General features: G+C 42.1%; 2 pseudogenes; both read right to left on the minus strand.

Moving 5' to 3' along the window:
- Nucleotides 1–1,988: 1,988 nt before the first annotated feature.
- Nucleotides 1,989–15,759, minus strand: part of LOC117525785 — a 52,661-nt pseudogene continuing 38,890 nt past the window's right edge.
- The window catches only part of LOC117527102, a 40,340-nt pseudogene continuing 29,042 nt past the window's right edge, over nucleotides 4,462–15,759 (minus strand).

Consider the following 15,759-nt stretch of genomic DNA (forward strand, 5'->3'; position numbering starts at 1 on the left):
GTGACATTGCTTGCATTCTAAACCAATACTGCAGTGTTTAAAATATTTTTGTCCCATGTGACAAGAATATAAAAGCATCTTTTTTAAAAAATAGATTCCAAGTTGGAATAATGCAGAATTTCCCCTTTAAGGCTGTGTGGTACCAGGCATCCTGTCAGTCTTTATAGGAGAGTCAGTCCCAAAAAAAGGCTAAGGGCCCGTTCACACTATGACGTGAAGTGGCCGAAGATTCTCAAAAATCTCTGTGAAACGCCAGACAAGGCTCAATCCAGGGGCCCAAATTTCCCGCCTTCAATGCAGGTTGCCGTGGCTCATTGGACATTTGGCAATGGTCCACTGACTGACTATATGGACGTAGGTCAACTTTCGCCATCGGATGGCGGACACATTGATAGCTCACTCCTTGAAGCAATAGCATAGCTTGGTGGAGGTGAGTGTCCACTCAACATTTGAGACATTATGTGATGTAGGCTATATAACAGGCCCGTCACACTAGAGGCCGAATGAGGCCAAATGCCGTCCCAATGAAAGTTCAGCCCACATTCTGGAAGTGTCGGGGTGCATTCGTACACGTCGGACAGCATTCTGAGAGCAGTCTAAACAGTCAGGCAGATTCCTGTGGCCGCCCCAAATGTTTTGCACATGTGCCGTGGAAACAAAAGGCAGTCAAAGTGCAGTTTGACTGCAATCTAAAGATTCATACGGCATGAAAACGGCATTTGAAGCGTACTGACCGCGTTCAAGGGGCAGTTCAAAATGATCTGCCATTCTGGATCCTGGCCGAATGTCACAACTGTGCCTGAATGCACCACCAGCGCACCTCGTGTGCTTCTGGATTATATTTCCTCCACCCACAATTGGACTTCACTCATACGGCAAAGTCATATTCTCACTGCATTCTGACAGCTGTCTGAGTGATCCAAATGTGTTCCACCAAGATCTGTACCATGTTCAGGGGCTTAATGCGCACGGCGTGTACACGGATCATTCGGGGTGGGATGCAGCGCAGTCTGAGTAGACGGACGGCTGTCTGCCGCAATCTTATTCCCTCCCAGATGTGGCAAGATGTATGGCTTTTTTTGACATTCCGCCTGGGTCGGCTTGATTCTATATTAAGTGTGACGGGACCCTAAACTTGACAAACTGCAATTGTGTCACTTTCTACTGATGTATCAGGTTCTACATATTCCTTCATCTTTCTTCATGCCCAAGGCATCCAGAGTAGGTGATGCATCCAGTCAAGCCTCTGACGTTGGCCATCAGAGGTGAACCAAGCAGTAATGACTTACTAGCAAACCTCAACTCTTGCCAGCGTTTTAGCATTAACGTTGAAGATTTTAAACATGTTGAAAACTTTTCCGGGACTATTACAAGCATCACCGTTGCCCAACTGATGGCATCTTAGCTCCCGTGGAGTCTGGCGGACTTCGGTGCCGGTCGGCATTAATCAACTTTTCACTATCCGTCAGCAAACGGCTTCCTAATCATCACAGTGTGAATGCACTTGACAAAACTTGCAACGTTCTGACTTTTCAGCTTCCCTAGTTGTGCCAATAAGCTAGGCAGGTTTTAATTTCCAAGTTCATGTGGGAATTTATTGTTTTCATGGGTGGACATGAGCTTTCAACAACATTAACAATGGATCACAAAGATGAGAATAAGAATAAGCTCCATCAGTCTTTTGTTCCATCGCTGAGTGTGACGCTCTGACACAGTACACATATGTATGGACCTCATGTAACAGACATAACATGAAGTCATATTTATGCTCCACAGAAAAAACTTGATGAGAGTTGATTCAAAAATGCGTTTATGGATGTTAGCAAACAAACCATATTCTCTTAGCTAAAGCATTATTACAGCAACTATACTGTAGCAACACGTAAATATTTTAGATTTTTTTTTTTACATTAATTACAGTTTACTTATATATAAACTCATTTGTTTCAGCAGGGATTATGTAAAATCGGTAACCCGTTTAGCATCTATACACAATATCGTTATGTATATAGATCTAAGAACAGTGAGGGAGACATCAGCATTCTACCTGGTGGGAATGATGATGTCTTTAAAGAAAAAAATATCGTTATAAAAGATCTCTTCAGCGCCGCTGTACTCGCTCTGTCTCTGTTGGCAACGGCTTATGGTCTGCAGCACAGTTGCTAGGCGGCGATCGAGAGCGGCGAGGTGGGGTTCCGACAGCAGAGGGGCCACAGCGGTCAGGGGATCGTGGGATAGTGAGGCCCACATGACATCACTGAGGCGATACTGAGGTAAAGAAAGGAGGTTGAGGTGCAGCCAAGTGGAGCGTCGGATTCTGGAGACAGAGTAAAAACATTCTTAAAAAATAGATGTGGTGTGGTCAAAGGTCAGGAAGAGAGACGGTAGCAGGCTGTGGGAAAAGTGCTCAAAACTTGGTATTCAGTACCTGTATTTTTTATCAACATAACATTTGAATACATTTTCTCAATTGCTAAAGAACATGGCAGTCATCCATGATTAACAAATGCAACATAACAACCTGGTGACCCCGACGTGATTGTGGTTGGCTGATCCATTAGATAAGGAGAAATTTCAGCAGAGACAAACAGACTGAGTGACAACTCAGCTGACGGCCATCAAATAAGGTAAGCAATTCTGAAACTGCATTATTGGATAATATAAATTTGTTGAGTTGTCGCAGTGGTAAGTTGTCCTGTAAGTCTGAACTAAAATAACAAGAAATCATTTACAGACATAGTGTTTTGCATTTCTGTGGTACTGAATACACTGTTCAACTGTATTGTAAAGTGGATTATAAGTGAACGAAAAGGTAAGCCGTCTCCCTTCCCAGGTCGGAGGGATCTTAAGTTACGCTGCAAAGCACTAGGCCAGTGGATGGTGGGACTGTAAATCCTGTATCCAGGCCCGTCACTGACAGCAGAGGTAATGGATGAATAACGTTGAACAGAGACGTCCTTTCTGGCCAGTGTTCATTGGCTGTATCCTGGATCCTTAACCGTGCCAAGGAAGATTTATTTCCTTTGATCAAGACCTGATTTATAAAAAATGAGACACTGGGGAGCTGAAGACTAGATTCATGAGTTTCAGTGGAGACGTGCATGAGCCTGACTGAAAATAGGAATATTTAGGTGATAAAATGTATTGAAGCGAGTCAGTCCTCAGTGTACGTATGTGAAAATACAGTTAGTTGTTAACATGAAAAACAGTGTGAAGGTTGAACAGCATTGGTAAATGGTGACATTTGTCTTGATTCAGGATACCTTGAGGTGTTAACTAATAAATTGTAGGGTCAAATCATCACATCAGGTTGTGTGAGAAGTGAAGTTGTTTGGCGGGTTTTTTTTATGTGATTAAACAAGTGTATTGGAGGTGTTTTGGAGGTATTTTTGTCAGAGACCGGCTGCAGGCTGTGGGAAGAGCGCTCAAAACTCTGTATTCAGTACCTGTATTTTTTTATCAGTATAAGTTTTCAATAAATGTTCTCAATCGATGAAGACCATGGCAGTAATGCATGATTAACAAATGCAAAAAAGCTCATTATATTTTATCACTTTCTCTTTTTACCTGCAACACTGTTCTATTGGAGCCAAGATTGAAGGCTCGTCTTTGGAGTGACGCCCAAATCTGCAATGAAAACAGATCCAGAATCAGTCAAGTCAGTATCACACCGCCACACAAACCGCTCAGCTCTGCCAAATACCAAGACACATAAGGAGGGCGACAAATACTGTGAAAATACTCACGCCCTGCCATTGTCCAGATGCAGTAAAAAAGTGTCACTGCCAAACTTCTCAAACGTTTCATAGTGGTGCCTGTCCATGTTACCTACAGGAAGAAAAACAAATATTTAATAATTACTGAATTAAGCGTTCAGGTGGAATAAAGTTGGTTTGTTGCTAATACATATTAAAAATTAAAGCATGAAGTAAAAGAACAGCTCATGTAAGTGCTTTTTAGGGACTTGAACCTTTCCATGATGTCAAATATCAGACATTTTGGCATTTTAAAAAAACTGCACAAATTTGTTTTTTGGGGGGAAAAACAATTTGGTTTTATTAACAAGCAACAGGAGTTGGATAGCTTATTTTATTTTTTTTCTAAGTTTTAATACGTTTCATTCATATCACTATATTTGCTGTTGTGTTTGTTTGTTTTTTGAAGGGCAAAATCTGCAATCTGTTTTCCAATACAAACCAATGTAAATGTGCTGACAAACATACCACTATCTTGATCTGAGTCTTTCAAGTACCTGTAACCTTCGTTTTTTATATACAATTTTTTTTTTGGGGGGGGGGGGCTGCAACTCCCTCAACCCCCTTCTAGATCCATCACTGAACTTTATCTGTGGTAAATAACAAAAATCAGTTAACACATTAAAAAATTATATAAACATACAATTATAACACATATGTGCACAAAATAGACACCCAAAGTAGAAAATGAATCATGATTCAGATAAAGAGTCATGGTTTTAGTGGTTTATTGAAGCCTGGTATCGTCAGAGCGTACTCACAAGCTTCACTCTTCTTAAACTACACAGTACAGGATTGAGATTTGTTCGCAGTGGAATGGTGGTGACAACATTAAGATCAAACGGTGCACAGTTCGAACTCTCGTGCTCTCCGTCCACACACACCGGGCAGTGAAAAACTGCAAACTGAGTGTCAAAGTCCTGGACGGGACTGGTTTGGCACAAGGATGCATCTCGTCCAGCGTCTTCACTCTTGACTCGAGTCTGGATGGAAACAAGGGTCAGTGACCCCAGGTTAACGCAGCGTGTGTCCTGCAGAGCTTTGAGCTTTTTATCTCATGATGCCCCTCTGAGCTCCAGCCCACACAAATACACAGTATGAAGGGAAAAAGAAGCTGGGAAAGTCCAATCACACTGAGCCTGGAAGGACAAGAACATGGTTAGATCAACAAAAATACACACATACTGTACATGTCATGATGCAGGAGTGGTAAACTCTATATACTTATTTCACACTTAATAAAGTGTTGTTTTAACACTTGGTGTTAAATCTTTCGCAAATGTTTCTAACAGGCAGTTGTAACAATGTTGATTCAACTCTCTACAAGTGCAATTTAACTCTCTGAATGTATCAGTTTAACTCTGAGCTGAGTAAAAAAGAGGGAGTTTTGTGAGATGTGCACCCATAACCAGAAGGTTATGGGTTCAAACCCAACCCAAGATCTCAACAAGTTTACTGTTAAAACCAATCATAAATTATTCCCTCTAGTGTTAAAAAAAAATACACTTTCATATGTCATAACAAGAGTGTCAGAAAGTTAACACTATGAAGGACTTAATATTTTAGTGAGGAAAGGTGTTAATTTTAACACTATATAATACTGGCAGCTCAGGGGGGGGGGTTTGTTGTTTGTCCACCCCCGTCCAGGTTGGGCTAGTTTGGACAATAATTATTCAGTGGTAAGATCACAGTATTTATAGTATTTAAAGGGCAAACACACATTTTCAAGTAAATTTCAAGTGCATACTATATACTTAATTTAAACAAACACACAATAGACAAAACTAACAATTGTATTTAAATTATTGTTTAAAAACCATAATTACTCATCGGACAGGATACAAACTAAATTTTGGAAAATTTTGGCTAACATGCAAACAAAACAAAAGAAGATTTGATTCGGAGCATCCCAGAACTACAACGAAGTCCAGAAGTGCCACTGTAGGAAGTGGGGATGCAGGACTGGTGTAGCTGATGCTACCTACAAACACTCTGGTTAAGAATAGCCTGTTACCCTGCCAAGGACTCGGAATCATTCCATCAAGCTCTAAACCTTTGAATTCTTGAGCTAGGCCTTAAGATGGACTTTACACCATCATGCACTTGTAACTTTGTAACTGTTAGAATGACCTAAGCAGTTGGTCACCCCTCTGAGTCTGGTCTGCTTGAGGTTTCTTCCTCAAAAATGCCATAGGGAGTTTTTTCTTACCACTGTCACCTGTGTGCTTGCTCTGAGGGGTTGGTAAGGTTAGACCTGACCTGTTCAAAGTGCCTTGAGGCAGCATTGTTGTGATTTGGATTTAATTTTCTAGTGAGGTTATTTCTGCTCAAGGCTATTGTAATTGTCTCGGGCGGGGGTTTCAACCCCTACCAAGCTCCACCCTAGATCTGCCTACATTACACAAGTTGAATCGACACTGAAGCTTTTGTAATGCAGTGCGGGAATTTTCTTGCACGTTCTTCATTTAAGAAATCAAAGTCCACTGAAGCATTTTCCCCGTTTCTGTTATGTGTCGACGCGGGTTGAGGAGCGGACCTGCGTCAGACAGGACCCAGCGCTAAAAATAACCAGAAAGCGGTTCCAAACAGAAACTATTTATTATTCACCTGTGCTTAAAAGTGTAAAAACATAAAAACAACGTCCCTCTGGTGGAGTGATTCGTGGCTCGCTCTCCAGCGCCCGCAAGGATCAAAGCCCGGCGCTCCTGGACTTCCTACCACCGCCAAACACCCCCCAGGTGGACACGACAAACTGATTCTCTGTGAAGCAAAGAGAAGGTGAGGTAAGTCAACAGATACAACTATATCTTCCAATAAACACACGCTATCAGCAACACACTCAGGTCAGTGTCCTTTTTTTACTTTATGCAAATGAGCAGCTTCTCACAACAAGTGGAGGATCACTTATCCTTCACGCCACAGCAGTGAGAAGCAAACTGCACAATTCTCTTCACAATTCCAGTATACTGTGTAACAAAACACCAAGTTACTATCAACAATTACTTAAACACTTAATTACCTTTAGTGTGTGCTGACAGCATGTGTCCTCACCCCTCCCTGCTTCACGGGCTCGATGTGTCAAAACCCAGGCGCGGTCCTCAGCGTCTCACAAACGAACGTCACAAGGTCGAGTTCCCGGCAGTTCTGCTCAAATCACACATGACTTAAATGCAGAACGCCATCCAATTATCTGCTTCAGCTGCAAGTCGTCCAGGTTGCACGTGAGCACCAATCACAGGTGCTTTCCATGATGTTGATGAGGGTGAAGACTCTTCAGCCAGCACCTTCTTCACAGACAAATCAGCCCTCATGCCACCTGGAGAGCAAAGAAAAGAAAAGAACACCAAAACGTCCAGCCACGCCCCCCCAACACACAACAGTTTCCGTGGTTTTATGATTTTAAAAGAAGCTGTGGCTTCCAGAGTTATGCCAAGAGGCTCATCGTAACCACGTAAGTAAATTATTAAACTACTTTAACACATGAAGGGCTTGCTTTACCTGGAAATGCAGGGCTACATCAGCGACAGGTCTGTTCTTTAATGTGGCTAACTCTCTCCTCAGCGCCACTAAAAACCTTTGGCATTTTTAAAGGCAGACAGCCGGTAGGCACCAGGCAGGTCTTGAACAGTGTTACACCACAAATAAGAGCTGAGTAGCTCCGCTCTCCCCTGCATACGTGACAGGTTAGAGAGTTGGAGGAGAGCAGCAAAGGCGGACGTGTTGCACTGGATGTGCTGTTGAAGCTGCAGGAGCTGCGAGGACACCATCTCACTGAGACCATCCCACTCAGCCTGGAGGAAGTCACGCAGGGGACCAGGAGAGATCATTCCTGCATTTGAGCCACTCTCGAAGGTTGAGGTAATGCTTCAGGGCATGCAGTCTGTGTGTGGTGTGGCTGTGCGGCGGCAGCATGGTGCAGTGATTTGGCTTGACGCCGAAACTTATCCAGGCTCCTAAAGGTGTCTGGGATTCCTGCAGTAGTGGATTCAGACTGCAGCTTTTCATGTTGATGATCTCTGCTTCCACCTCCTCACTGAAGCCCAGCACCAGGGGGTCGCTGATGTTCTTCAAGTTCTGAATGCGCTGCTGTAGAAGTTGTAGCAGTCCCGATGAATCTGAGAACATGAAACAGTTTTAATCAACATCCTGGTTACCCAAAGCAAAAACATAGCATCTTGTTACACTCAGAGGAAGACCACAAAGACTGCAGTGCATCCTGAAAATTTAGATGAATGCAGCAGGGACATATTTTCACAGCATCCTGTGACCACTAATGTCCTACCATGTGCAGGATGATGTACCAGTTTGTTCTTACAACATTCTTACTACGAATAATTACATCATCACACATCCCCACTGCATCCATCCTGTCCTTATCAGTGAACTTTTTTATTCATTCTGCAAGTTTTCTTGTGTGCACATGTAGGTTCAACAATAAACTACAGTCAGAAAAACATCTCCACTGCTACACTTGGACAGCTATTAAAACACATAATCAAATAATTCTCCATGTATGTAGCCATCTATGCATGAATGCTCACAAGCAGCTGGGTGTGTGCATGTGCGGGCGCATGCTTTGAAGTGGAACTTGATTTCTGTGAAGAGATGGAGGAGTTTTTTGTTTGTTTGTTGCTGAGTTTCAGAACCATGGACAGCAATCAGCACATTTCATTTACAAAACAGTCCACAGAGTGCTGCTGGGCGAGCCTGTCCACACCACGCTTGTACTACATCAGTGAAGTCCCTAGTAGATTTAATTACATCATTAATGCGTCAAAACAGTCATTACTGCATGCTTATTTATTTCTTACTGCAACCTGACTCGACCACATCCTTGCTGCATATTTTGTAAGCATGTCCAGAGTTGAGCATGACCACATCCTCCGCCTCCACGGAGACATACCACAACTTTAACAGTTTCTACTGTGTTCTTACTACCATGATAATTGGCCAAAAAAAAAAAAAAAATGCACACGTTTTCCTTTAATTGAGCCCTCGAATTAATAAAACATACGCATGTTTTCCTTTCATTCAAAATTAACTCCATAATATGACCTAAATTGTCATCCTCACGACGGGGAGACGCTTCGCCCTCAGCATCCTTTTTAACGTGCTTAAACTGGAGATGATGCCATGCTGGGCAGCTACAGTTCTCTGTATGTCCTTGTGCACCCAAGCCATGATGATATACCCTGACCAGATCCATTTCTAATGGGGAAATGTATTACACTGTCTCCTGGTTTGTTGGCTAATAGCCATCATTTATGTGTCAAGACAATATTGAGTAACTGAGTGCACGTTTTACAAATTGTGGCCACATTTAAAGGAGACCTGCATTGAAAAAAATGCAGTCAGATTTTTTGAACAAAAAATGACTTACATTTACACATGAGATCCTTCTGAATGTAGTAAAGTAAATCTGCAAGCCCAGATCTGTCATTCAACGGAGAAATCTTCATTTGAAAATGACAAATTTACAGCTAACATTTAGCCCTCCGCAAACTGTCCCTCTCATCATGGACGCTGCCGAGACGTCACGGACAAGACCCTCTCCTAGCATGCATTGCGCCAATTGTAATTTGTGGATTTACGTCAGTTTGCATTTGCACCTTTTTTTTGTCTTATACAGAAGGATCTACTTTTTTAAAAACTTCATATTGTCTTGCGGCACATTTGGTGCGTACACATTTCTTTTATTTGTGCTTGAAAATTATTTTGGGGGACTTTTTCATATGCCCGTTTGATTGAGTGGTGTCGCAATGAAAATCTACTGTCTTTCGCCTCCGGTACCATCGCGGGATATGGAGGCAAGACCCACAAAGAATCCCAGTCATTAAAAATATATAAACCTCTCTCAGCGTCCATGGAGGTCTGGGGCTCCGATTGCCGAGATGTGCGGTGCTGTGGATTTTGCCGCAAGAAGTCTGTCCTTGAAGCAACAGGTGTACTGGCCGCTTCGCAATAAAACAGCGAGCGTAGCAGAGGCAGAGAGCGGGAGAGGAAGAACGGCGCCCGCTGTCGATGTCGTTGCTGATCTGAACAAGCAGAGCTGTATCTCACATTCATTGCAGCTTACTCTTGGATGTTGAAACCAGGACGTGTATAAGTAACATTACTAACAGATAAAATCAATTTCAATGCGGGATCGGACTGAAGGCGGGAGCGCGTCGTCTTGTACCTGACGTCATGGAAATGATACGGCTGTACAAACTGTTTTCACAGAGGGCTAAATTTTAGCTGCAAATTTGTCATTTTTAAACAAAGATTTCTCCGCTGAATTACAAATTTGGGCTTACAGATTTACTTTACTGCATTCACAAGGGTCTTATAAATACATATCAGCTATTTCTTTCTGAAATCTGACCACATTTATTTCAATGCAGGTCTACTTTAAGTACATCGTGCCCTTGTTTTACTCAAACGATGCTTAAAACGTGCGCACAATATAATAAAATGTGCGCAAATTCTCTCCACATGCAAAACATTTTGCAATGACACTTCCAGGGCTCTGTAGCATCCTCCGTTTTTTTTTTGTTGTTGTTGTTTTTTGTGGACATTGTGGAAATATGGCTGAGTGTGACGGGCATTTTTGTGTGCAACACTGATCTGGCATTAACAAAGATATGGATTACCCAAGTGGCTGGGGTTTGTGATGATATTAGAGAGGACCTGTGGACAGCTGTCACAGAGAGACAATGACGTTGTGCTAAAACAGATTTCAGCAACGCTCTCCGTCACTTCCAGCGCTGCAGAGTCCAGCACATGGCCACCGTGCACCAGATTGGCTGAAAGAAAAGTGTGAAAAAATAATGTTCAAATATAACACAGCCACAAATAGTTGAATGTCTTAAAAGGAACCCCGACTATAACAACAAATTTGTCAAAAAATTGAAACACTGACGTCTGCTATTATAATATATAGTTAGAAGTGCATAAACAAGTCTTGAATGATATAAAATAGCGTTTATTTATCACGTATTTAAATACAACGCGGCCGCCATGTTTTTGCCTGCGCAATGCATTATGGGGGTGATGACGTGGAAAGGTTTCTGAAATCTTTCATGTAAGTGAAAACAGTGTTAAAGCTAGTTCTTCTACCGAGATAAAATGCCACACTGTGTGGCTTTTGGATGCAATTTTCAGTCTAAGGGCAACAAAGAAAGCGAGGTAAGCCTTCACTGCTTTCCAAAAGAAAGAAAGTTAAGGAAAAAGTGGGAGGATGCTTGTGGAAGAGTGCAGTTGCCGAAAGACCATCGGCTGTGCTCACGTCACTTCAACGCGGATGCATTTGAGGCTTTTCATTAACCTCAGCTAATGAGGGAGCTTGTTGGTGTTTCTGGATACAAACGACGTCTTAAACCAGATGCAGTGCCCGTCATATTTCCCCACAAGAAGAAAAATCATCCACGAGTAACTAGTGAAAATAGGACTAAAACACGCAAAAGAGCAGCAGACGCTCTCTTTCTCTGTCGGCATCGGCAAGCAGCCCCCACACAGACACCACCTACAATGGCCAACTCTTGCTTGATCAGAGCGCTGATCTTCATTTCTGACAGTATTTTCAAAGCAGATCACGCTGTGGTTCCAACTGAAAAGGGTGAACAGAGGAGCTCATCATTGCTAATCGCCGCCAGTTGTAATGTAAACACGGGAAGCTCTGCCCCCGTTTGACGTCACTACCCAGAATGCATTGCATTACAAACAACAATGGCGACCTACGTAGAAATAAATAATAAATAATTTCTTAAAATATCATAAAACTTGACATTTTTGCAAATTTTGTCCCATAGTTATGTTACTAATATCACAACAAGTCATATAGAATAAACATGTATTTATAGTCGGGGGTTCCTTTTAATACCGCCTCACCTGCTAAATACTGTGAAGCTTTCATCTTGTCATGACAGAGACTCTCAATGCAAATGTCAGCTTCCGCTAAAGCCCGGAGATCTTCTTGACTCCTTCAAAACACACAATCCATATAGAAAATACAATTTCTCATTTGTACCACATATCACATCTGAAAAATGCAATTGCTTTACTTTTTAAAGCTACAGTATGTAGAATCTATTGTCATCTAGTGGTGAGGTTACAGACTGCATTATGCCACTGCCATTCACAATTTTGTTTCCCTTTAACTTTTTGCTTCTTTGCTGATGGGGATTCATGCTCACTTGTCTTCTCCTGTGATAAACAACATATACAGTGGGCTGCAAAATTATTCGGCCCCTTGGTATTTCACGCATTTTAATTTGTTTATGACATTTCAAATACAAAAAGTAAATCAGGCTTCTCAGTATAAAAAATTCTAAAATTAGCTTCCTTAGACTCAAACTGAAAGTAAATCTCTACAACATGATATAAATTAATTAAAAATATAAAAGCCAAGATGATGGGTTGCATAAGTAATCAGCCCCTTTGGAATAATACCTGTAAATAATCAGCTTAATGACCAGTTTTCTTCAGACAAGTCAGGGGAGGGATACATGAACATTTCCAAGTCACTGAACTTGTCTTAAGCTGCCTTTACACCTGGCTGAGTTTGGCACTGTTTTCACATCTGTACAGTCAGTAAACAGGTTAGATACACAGGCAAGACAGAATACATGACAGCACATTTATGTAGCTCGTCAGACACCTATCTGGCTTGGTCGAGAGATTGCTGGAGTGTTTGATATTAGGGCTTTTAATCATACGTACAAAAATCAACTATGGCTCCCTGCACATTTGGTAATGATAGCAAATGTTACAAATCTGTGTGATTCCTCACGACCCTCCTACTACCTACCCAGTAGGCGGTAGAACCTGTTCAATCCATGCTTCCCAATTTGTAAAATAATGGAACAACTGAAGTAAGGTAGTCAAGTTTAAATCTAAAGTGTTCTTGCCTACAATTAGTGATGGTGAGAAATTCATGTACAATTTTTTTTTCCTTTTTCCTAAATTGTTGTTTCTGTTTTAATTACAGTGTTTTGATTGTTTAGGGTTTTCTTTTTTATTGTCTTTAACCTTTTTTGTGAAGCACTTTGTAGGAATAGTTTGAAAGTGCTGAATAAGTTGCTAAATGTAGCATTATTATCATTATTATTATTAGTGTGTGTGTGTGTGTGTGTGTGTGTGTGTGTGTGTGTGTGTGTGTGTGTGTGTGTGTGTGTGTGTGTGTGTGTGTGTGTGTGTGTGTGTGTGTGTGTGTGTGTGTGTGTGTGAGGAGGGGGAGTTGGTACATACATACCATACCTACATACATACAGTATGATTATTATTCTTATGATATTATTAGCTTTGAAAGATGATATGAACTGGTTGAGGTAAACCACTATTTCATCATCCCAATGTTCCAACAGGTGACAGTCTTTAAAAACTAGCCAGCTGGAGTCATTAACAGCTTTTTCCAGTGCTGGCAAGATGATATTTTTGTCGCATGAATGTCCCAAAGAAATTATTTCACCTTAACCTAAGACAGTCACAGTGGGGAAAAAAAAAATCAAATTTAATGAATTACAAACAGCGTGGATGCATATTGGATGTCGTGATTAAACTGGAAATTAACACTCGTTACCTTCGTCCTTTGAGGTACATTTTGGGCCAGTTTATTTTATTAGGTGGAGGGGTGCAACACTTGTCCACTTATCATGGCGTGACAGTATAAGAACAACAGGTCCCTGGTGTTTGATGAGAAATCGGGTAAGAGTATTGGGGCTCCCTGTGTGTGGCAGCCAGTGATGCTCTATGGTACTATTACCATTTAGTACCACTATGGTACTCTAATCTGACCACTTTTTTTTAGTAATGAGTAATCTAACGCGTTAATCTTTCCAAATCAGTAATCAGATTAAAGTTACTTCTCCAAGTCACTGTGCGTTACTATTATTTTTGCATTGTGGGTCGATAGCAGCATTAAACTTGGTCCGTGGGAAGGAGGTCGGGGTTCAACTGAACTGCCCACTTTAAGCGAGCTGTGAGCTTTTCATCCGCGGTTTTCTGCAGCAGCTACGAATCGTCCTCACCTCTTAAAGCACGGTGACAACAGCACATCTGTACTGAGCTTTACAAAGACATTTTTATGCTTTTTTCTCCTTTATTTAGAATTCTGAGCTGAGCCGCTCCGTATCTGCTGCTAAAAACAGCTGATCCTCCGCGACGCGTCAACAACTAACACTATTTTCCACTCAAATGCACCTAAACTCTCTTTCTGAGGACCACATGATGTGAAAACGCAATTAAACTTTCTTACCTGTAAATCTGGTCATGTTTTCTGCATAAATAAATGTTATCCATTCTTTGTGCTCAGATGCCAAAGCAGGGGTGAATCCAGATGGAATGGGGGCGTGGGGCAGGGATGTGCCCCCCCCCACAACACCCCTAGATTAAAGGTCCAGTTTTGAAGCCTTTTTTGTTTACTACAACTACTAATACTACTTATAATAATAATTTGGACAAGTAAAATGTTTAGAGAGAATTTAAATGTTACTGTTACAGTGCTGTCAACAGTTAAATATGAGGTCAAGAAAGACGTCTTCATTTTACTTTTTATAAAACAAGTATTTATTTTCATTGAAGTCAAGAAAGGGTGACTATAAAGTGAGTTTTTGCAAAACAAGTGTCATTGTCATGTTGAGGTGGCAGAGGGTTGTTGTCGGCAGCTGGGGAAAGTAACTAAAAAAGTAACTAGTAATCTAACTTAGTTACTTTTCCAATTGAGTAATCAGTAAAGTAACTAAGTTACTTTTTCAAGGAGTAATCAGTAATCAGTAATTGGATTACTTTTTCAAAGTAACTGTGGCAACACTGGTGGCGGCTGAGGCATCGCCGTATGCACACAGCAGCAGAGGCGGCAGTTGGTCATAGTGTCAGCGAGTCTCTCCAAACAATGTGGGTGTACAGTTTTCCATAGGAGAGCCCGCTGTAGCAGGGAGAGATGGGAATGGGAGCTGCAGGGAACAGTTCCTGCCACAGAGGAACAAGAAGCGTGCAGGTACTCCTGCCACTGTGAGGGAGAACTGGCGAACGAGACAATAAGCCCTTTCAAGGCTGAGATCTTCTCCAGGCAGAGGAGTTCGGAGTGGGTGTGAGGAGCGATCCAGCTGGGCGGAGCATGCTGGGATGTGATGCCCTCTGAGGTAGTGGGAACACTTTTGATGTCTTGAAGGCTTCTGAGGAAGGCAGCTGCCTCTGCTTCTGAGCACAGCTGGTGGTGTTACATCAGAGCCACAGATACGAGAAGCCTCAGTACGACAAAGTGATCCACGAAGAGACAAGGCCGGTACTGGGAGAGCAGGTACGCTGCCATCCTCAGAGTGATCTCAGCTGTTAAGCTCCTTAACTCAGTTCCAGTGGTACAGGACATTAATGGTGTGTCCTTCTCAATAAATGCCTCATACACTGCTGCAACGAAGCCGTGCAAAGGGAAAAAGGAAAGCGGCGAAAGGCGGGACACCTCCTGCAGAGCTTGGTAGAAAGCAGAAGCCAGTTTCACTAATTATCTGGGGGCAGCCAGCAGGACCTTGTATTATCTAATTTTGTATGTTAGCACAGGTACCACTTTTAGCAGCTACCAGTAGCTTGATGATGTTAGGGGCACCAGTCATGAAAACCACCACCCAGTCATCAAAAATATGCCTTTATAAAACACCTGAAGTCAGGTTAGTCTGTTAGCCTGTTAGCTTTAGTTTGTTCGGTCACAGATGGGGCGTGACCAGGCTTCATTCATCCTTCCCAGGTCTTGGCCACACTCCATCGCTTTACCCATTTACGGGCTGGCCAGCATGTAGGCAGAGTATGCGTTGCCAACATGGCAACACCCAGAGCAGCACTTTTTGAGTTTTAAAAGCACAGTCTACACAGTCTATGGTATTCACATGCAGCATTAGGTTGCAGCAGGTTGTTACAAAATAGTTTGATGTCCAAAATGAATGAAGTCAATGTCATCAACGATCCGGTGAGGTGTGCACAGTGCAAGAAAGTAATGACATGAACACACCTTAAGACATTGAAGGACCTTTTA

This window comes from Thalassophryne amazonica, chromosome 15 (genome assembly GCF_902500255.1).
Source record: "Thalassophryne amazonica chromosome 15, fThaAma1.1, whole genome shotgun sequence".
NCBI lineage: Eukaryota > Metazoa > Chordata > Actinopteri > Batrachoidiformes > Batrachoididae > Thalassophryne > Thalassophryne amazonica.